The 6,625-nt window shown below is 40.9% G+C and overlaps 1 pseudogene; it reads right to left on the bottom strand.

The window, feature by feature from the left end:
- Positions 4,393 to 5,521, bottom strand: LOC109846173 (annotated as a pseudogene).

Below are 6,625 nucleotides of genomic sequence, written 5' to 3'. Positions count from 1 at the left end.
AATCGGCTTTGTCGCATCTCACTTAGCTTCGATGTTGTGGACTAATGCTCGTGTTTAGATACGTCACCCGATGGTTCGTTGGTTTGTCGAATCACCGTGCCGAGCTGTGTTAAGGGACCTATAAGCAGTTTTATATGCCTACATATATCCATTGAGAAACCTTAATATGCATGCACCATACGACACAAATAAACATTTGAATCTCCTTTCTTCTTGTTTAATGGTGATAACACTGCCTAGGTTTGTTTCCATCACCTTCATTTAATTCCTAAAAATTATGGTTAAATCACAAATAACTTGCATGTAACACTCAAACATCACAAATAAGGTCAAAATATCACATATAAGTTCTAAATATCACATGTAGGAATTAGTTGTCACATATAACATTGAAATATCACACTGGACGCATATTTGTCATATAGAGTTTTGACATGTCACATTTACGGTTAACTATGAAACATATACGTTCTAAAGGAGACATCAACAATTCGCTTAGACTAACTAAGATATTAATTCATATGAATGCCTTACGCAACTAAATATTTGGTCTTTTGCTGTCTCGTTAGCACGCCAAGCTTTAGAATAATTAACTCTTAATCCATATTGAGAGTGCAATTCTTTTCTAATGTAAGTTTGGGTAATATATAGATGCCTCTTCATAATTGATTATAGCATACTCGCAATCCACCTTCTTGATGCTCTGAAGTGACCAGCTGTGCAGTTATGTTGTCCACAAGCATGTTGTGGAACAAATTTTTTTATAGCAAACGTCGACACATGGCTCAATGGTGAAGCGGAAAGCAACCACAGGCATTTTCTTTTCTGAACATGCAAATAGCACGAATACGTTTTGGCTCATTGTTGACATATTTAAAAGTGAACTTCTTAGCTATAGAGTAGTATATAAGAGTCATTCTAACTTATTTTGCGCTTTCAAATTGCTGCCCTTTTCCAGTAATTGCATCGTGCCACCATGCTAGGATCCGTGACGATTCACTTACTACGTCGTTCATCATCCACACATGCTCTCCATGAGGGTTATCGTTTGGGATCCTCTCCGATTCCTCGATTGGGATCCTCTCATAAGGGTTCCTCGATATGCTCTGATGACTGTGAGCTTACATTAGGAACACTGCAAGTTAAATGTAAAGGTCACATATAAGTCACGTGTGATACTTACCAGTAAAGTCACATATAAGACATACATGTCACAAATAAAGTCAATATGTCACGTTGTATGTCTTCAGGTCACATATATGATGTAATATGTCACATGTATCCAGAACCTAAATATATACTTTTGAATACTTACTTAAGCTCTATTTCTGTCCCTATAGCATGGTGGGTCCTTCATCTCCTTTAGTAACAATCATGGTTGTCGTATTTAACCCCATTGAACGATGATAATCTATCATGTTGAGAATATCTTCATCTTTTGAAAGCTCAAATGAGATATTGGGAAACTTCTCGATAGAGTAACTTATCAACAAACTTTTGTACGGTACTCTAAAATTATCTACAGCTTGCATCTTCAATTCAGCTAAACTTGTTGTCGAATTGACTTTAATGAGGGTTGCATTACTGTTAACTAAAATCACACACATTAAAGAATCTTCTATTTTAGTTGTTGAAGAAGTTAAGAGGAAAAAGTTAAGAATATAAATGGTTGTTGAAGGTTGTTGAAGGTCTTAGAAGTAGATCTAAAGAGGGAAGAGTATATATTACATTGATATGAGGCATGCATTATTTTGGAGGGAACTTAGTAGATTTTCCCCTCCAATTTTCCCTTTTCCCTCCTTAAAACCTCTCCAGCGTACACCCCCAATGGGAAGTGACTTCCGACTTGATGATGGCTTGCTTTGCTGGCCAATAAGACAAAAAACCTCTCCAGCCTACACCCCCAATTGGAAATGAGTACAAAGGGTAAAATGGGTAATGCTCAAAATACACTATAAAGTACATATACAATGTTGGGTTTGGGGTGTAAAAGTATGAAAACTTAGGTCAATGTGCTTACAAGTGGTTGAGTCTAGTTGGGGGGTGAGGATGCATGGCCCAATTAAATTTAGTTCCTCCAAGCAATTTTCCCTAAAATAAAATTAAACACAATGTTCCTTCAGGCTAAAATATAAACATAAGGACCAAAAGAGATCCCTTAACCTGAAGATCTTGGACGGTTCGTATCTCTAGTAAATTTATCCTCCTCCCCTATTCATCGAACCTGTTGAAACTTTGGGCACATTGATTTGGGCCAATTAGCTTACAAAGAAGCAGGAAGAACACCTAACCCCAAGGGCCGATGGTCCCCATAACAAGAAGCCCCATTTTCCTTCGTCGCCATCATCGTCATCCCTCGAGGACGAAATCAGACCGGAGGAACTTCCCTAGAGATGACAACGCCACCACGGTGGAGAAACGATCGTTGTTGCATTATTACTCACGTGGTTGGGTTTCAGCGCTTGTCTTCTTTCATGTTTGTTTTACACATTTTTATTTCATTACCATTTTTTCCCTTGGTTGAAAGTTTTCATTCTAGCCTAGTAATGGGTTTCATTTCAAATCGAATTTACATGTTCTGATCAAATTCTTTTCCTTGTATTAAATTGCTTTTTTGGGGGAGTGGAGAATTGTTGGGATATGTCTGGCATCAGTTTTATGTGAGAGGGACTGTGAGAGGGTGAGAGACGAGTGATATTCCTGTATTGTTCTCCCTCTACACAGTAAATTTCTTGTGTTGTTGATATGTTGATACTAATACTCAATGGCAATACTGCTCCGGAAGATAGAGAATGGGTTTTATCACTGTAAATAGTTTTTCGGAGTACATATGATGTTTTTTAGTATATCTGTCAAATATATAGGTTTTCTCATATTATGAGAATCATGATGTACAAAAATTTTCATATGGTTGAATGAATAAAATTTTTCATTGACCAAAAAAAAAAAATTTCTTGTGTTGTTTGTTCCGTGGATATAGGTTAAACTTGGTCAGACAAACTATATACGTCTCCATATTTCTTCTTTCTTGCTTGTTAATCTTTTCAATCTTGTGAACTTGTAGTTTGATCTTTCGGTTGGTTGAGGATATTGAGATCGGGCATCGTCAATTCCCAAGCATACGGACAATTATTGCTGTTGAAGTCTGGTTCAAGGTTGCTATTACAAGAGGCAATTGCTGCCACGTTTTCTTGAAGGTAGACAGAGTTATATTAGTCACGTATGGTGGGACCCAATTTGGAGGAGTAATGTGTACATGTTTCCCTTGCGACTTGTTGAAGAACATTGCCTATGAATGAAGAGAGTTGGAATCACAATGTTAACATTGTTTCCCCTTAGTAATTCATGCATTTGTCATATACTGTTCGTTACATGGTAGGTACAGAAGCCGTCCAATGAGGTTGTGGATCTATAGGTATCTTAAATTCCCCTGAGGCGGCTGAAGTGAAGCTCATTGATGGTTAACTCCCTTCTTAACCCTAACCAATCCTGCCTAATTTTGTAAAGAACCTGCTCTCCGAAAATGCTTCTTATTTGTTTTCCTGAGCATCTCAGAATTACATCATGCATCCAACCGTGACAAATTTCTTCACCCTCTCCTCATCCGTAAAATTATGTAAAAAGAAGAGCTGGGCAGGGTGCAGGAGGTTTTGCGTATATTCTGATTTTATTCGGGCTTTCAAAGTTTGAATACAGTTGCTGGAATCAAAAAAATCCGATTCCCGACTCCAAAAATCTGTGCCGGTGGTGATTTGGGGATGCTTGGTTGTTGTTCGTGATTTGGAGAGGCTGATTTGGGTTTACATGTTCGAGTGGAGGTGGGGGTGTTATCGGAAGTGGCTGACGATTAGTTGATATTATCTGAGTCTTGCATTGCGTTTCTCTTTGTTTGTGGTAAAATAGGAGGAGGTTTTACATAACTGGTGAGTTTCTGTTACTTGTCAGCCCTCTGTTTTTCCTATGTATGAGTTTTGGAAACAGGATGGATTCTTTTGTACGGAGAGGGGGAGGGGATTTTATATGCTCTGTGTTGGGGAGCTAGTGTCGAGATTTGAGTTTGTAAGGTTCTTGCTATTTTGGTATCGGTTAATGAAAAAGCTAGCCCCCGTGCACAAAACAAAACAACTCTTTCGTCGGTAGAAGTTCTGCAGCACTAACATTATGCTACATCTCAGGGATGGACCGTACAATCAACGTGTGCATAATATAGCCTTCTTACTACAAAGCTATATCTACAGCCACGTGCACATTTTTACGTACAATTAATCAACAAAGCCACACAAGAAAAAAGAAAAAAGCAGCACGTGCACGCCACATTGCAAAGACATCAACCCCCTTGCATATATCACGTCGACACGACCGTTCAATAACTACCGAAAACCTTTCTAGACATTAACAATGGCTCCTGCGCACCTGCTTCTCCGGGAACGAAGCGGGTATCAGCGGCGTCCAGACTGGGCCAGGAGCGACTCCGTTAACCCGTATCGCCTTGTTAACTAACCGGAGGGCTAGGGCTCTGGTGAAGGAGCCGATGGCTCCTTTTGTTGCGGTGTAGTCGCGCGAGGAGGGACGGCGTGCCTTTGTACGCGACGAGAGAGGTCGTGTTTATTATTGAGCTACCTTCTTTCATGTGCTTCACAACTTACCTAGTGGGGAGAACAAGTAACGTAATAATGAGTTCGTCGATATTTTGAGTAAATTAAAAATAAAATAAAATAAAAGCACCTGATCCTTGAAGGTGATCATACTTCGTGGTGAGGGAATGAGAGAAGATGTTAGTCCGGAAAGCTCCCTCCAGCCGCTCCTCTCCAATCTCCGATATATCGGACGTTACATACTGCTCAGCCGCATTATTAACGAGTATGTCGATGCACCCAAGCGCGTCAACTGCTTCATCCACGACCTTCTTGCAATTCTCCTCGAATTAATCCAAGGTCGGTTGGTATTGCTATCGGACCCTTTGCGCTGGCACCCTTCCTGACATCCTCGAGCATCTCGAAGGGTGTCGTTGGCGTCTTTGTCTTCTTGGGACTTGACGTAGGTGAAAGCCACCGATGCGCCTTCCATAGCGAAGTGGAGGCAGACTGCTCAGCCTATGCCGGAATCTCCCCCCGGCCACCAAGGCCACCTTGCCCCGCACAAAACGTTCTGTATTGATAGAAACTGCTGCGATAGACAATTGCGATTGTATTAATAATTGGTAGTAGCGCGTTCACACTAGCTACATCAATATTCTTCATGCTAATATCTATGCTAGACTATATGTTCACACACTCACACACACACTTATTCTTTCTGTATGATTTTATATACACTTCTCTACGATTTTATAAAGAACACTAGCTAGGACTGTTTAATTTCCCGCTATATCATCGACACAAAAATTGAAGCAAAGCTTTGAAATTACATGGAGTTTGTTGGCGGGCTTGTAGTCAGGGCTGACAGCCTGAGGGGTGGGGTCCATAACGCGCTCTTCCTGTTTCTGGGGACGGAACTGCTGCTGATGCTGACCTCCAGACATTCTTTTTCAAACATTATTACATATCAAAGAGCTAGAGGGAATTTTTTTAAGAAGAAATGGATAGATGAAGGGATGTGTTGCGCGCTGTGCGGAAGCGTGCTCGACAACCAAACGAGTCGGTGAGCGATGAGAGAAGAAAACCAAAACCAAACACGAGTGTAATTCACAAAATAATAATCAAAATCACACACAAACACAGGAATTTACGTGGTTCGGCAATTGCCTACGTCCACGGGGAGAGGATGGAGAGATTTCACTATATGGAGGAGAAATACAACGGGTTACAACTCACAAAATCACTCAAATATAACCCTAATTAAAGCTCTCAACTCCCTCACAATATCTCCCTCTCAAAGTGTTCAAAACAATGCTAATTCTCTCCTTAAGAAACCCTAAAAAACGTGGTTCTATTTATAACAAAAACACAATCCTAAATAGATTAGGATTCTAAAAACGAGTCTGCCACACCCTGGTGTGACACACACTACACCCATGATAAACAGGTCAGATTCTGCCACACCAGGGTGTGACAGACACCACACCCATGGCAAACAGGGCAAATTCTACCACCGGTGTGGCAGATACCACACCAGGGTATAGTGGAGTCTGTTTTGCTTATTCTTCACGTTTTTCTCAATTCCTTCGTCGTTTTCACAATTCTCCACCTCGGCGAAGTGTTCTCAACACTGAGCCGACACCAACATGAGCACCAATATGTCGTCTCTCCAAACTCGACTGTACCAATGTGGTTGCCTACGTACCCCCTCTCCTAAGGGATCAAACCGCACGTAGTTCATCCAAATGGCCGTCAACGGCCTCAACAATCACGAATATGCAACAAGTTTCGACAATGATCAAACTTGTTACTCAGAACCACCTTAGTGAGCATATCCGCCGGATTATCCTTTGTGTGGACTTTCACAATCTCCACATCGCCATCTTCAAGAACATCGCGAACGAAGTGATAACAAACGTTAATGTGCTTCGTCCTCGCATGAAAAACCTGATTCTTCACCAAATAGATAGCACTCATGCTATCACAATGAATAGTGACGGACCGCTGCGATATACCAAGTTCCTCCAAAAGTCCTAGAAGCCAAAAAC

This window comes from Asparagus officinalis, chromosome 6 (assembly GCF_001876935.1).
Source record: "Asparagus officinalis chromosome 6, Aspof.V1, whole genome shotgun sequence".
Classification (NCBI taxonomy): domain Eukaryota; kingdom Viridiplantae; phylum Streptophyta; class Magnoliopsida; order Asparagales; family Asparagaceae; genus Asparagus; species Asparagus officinalis.
The sequence above is the reverse complement of the archived record's forward strand: the minus strand, read 5'-3'. Positions and strand labels throughout refer to the sequence as shown.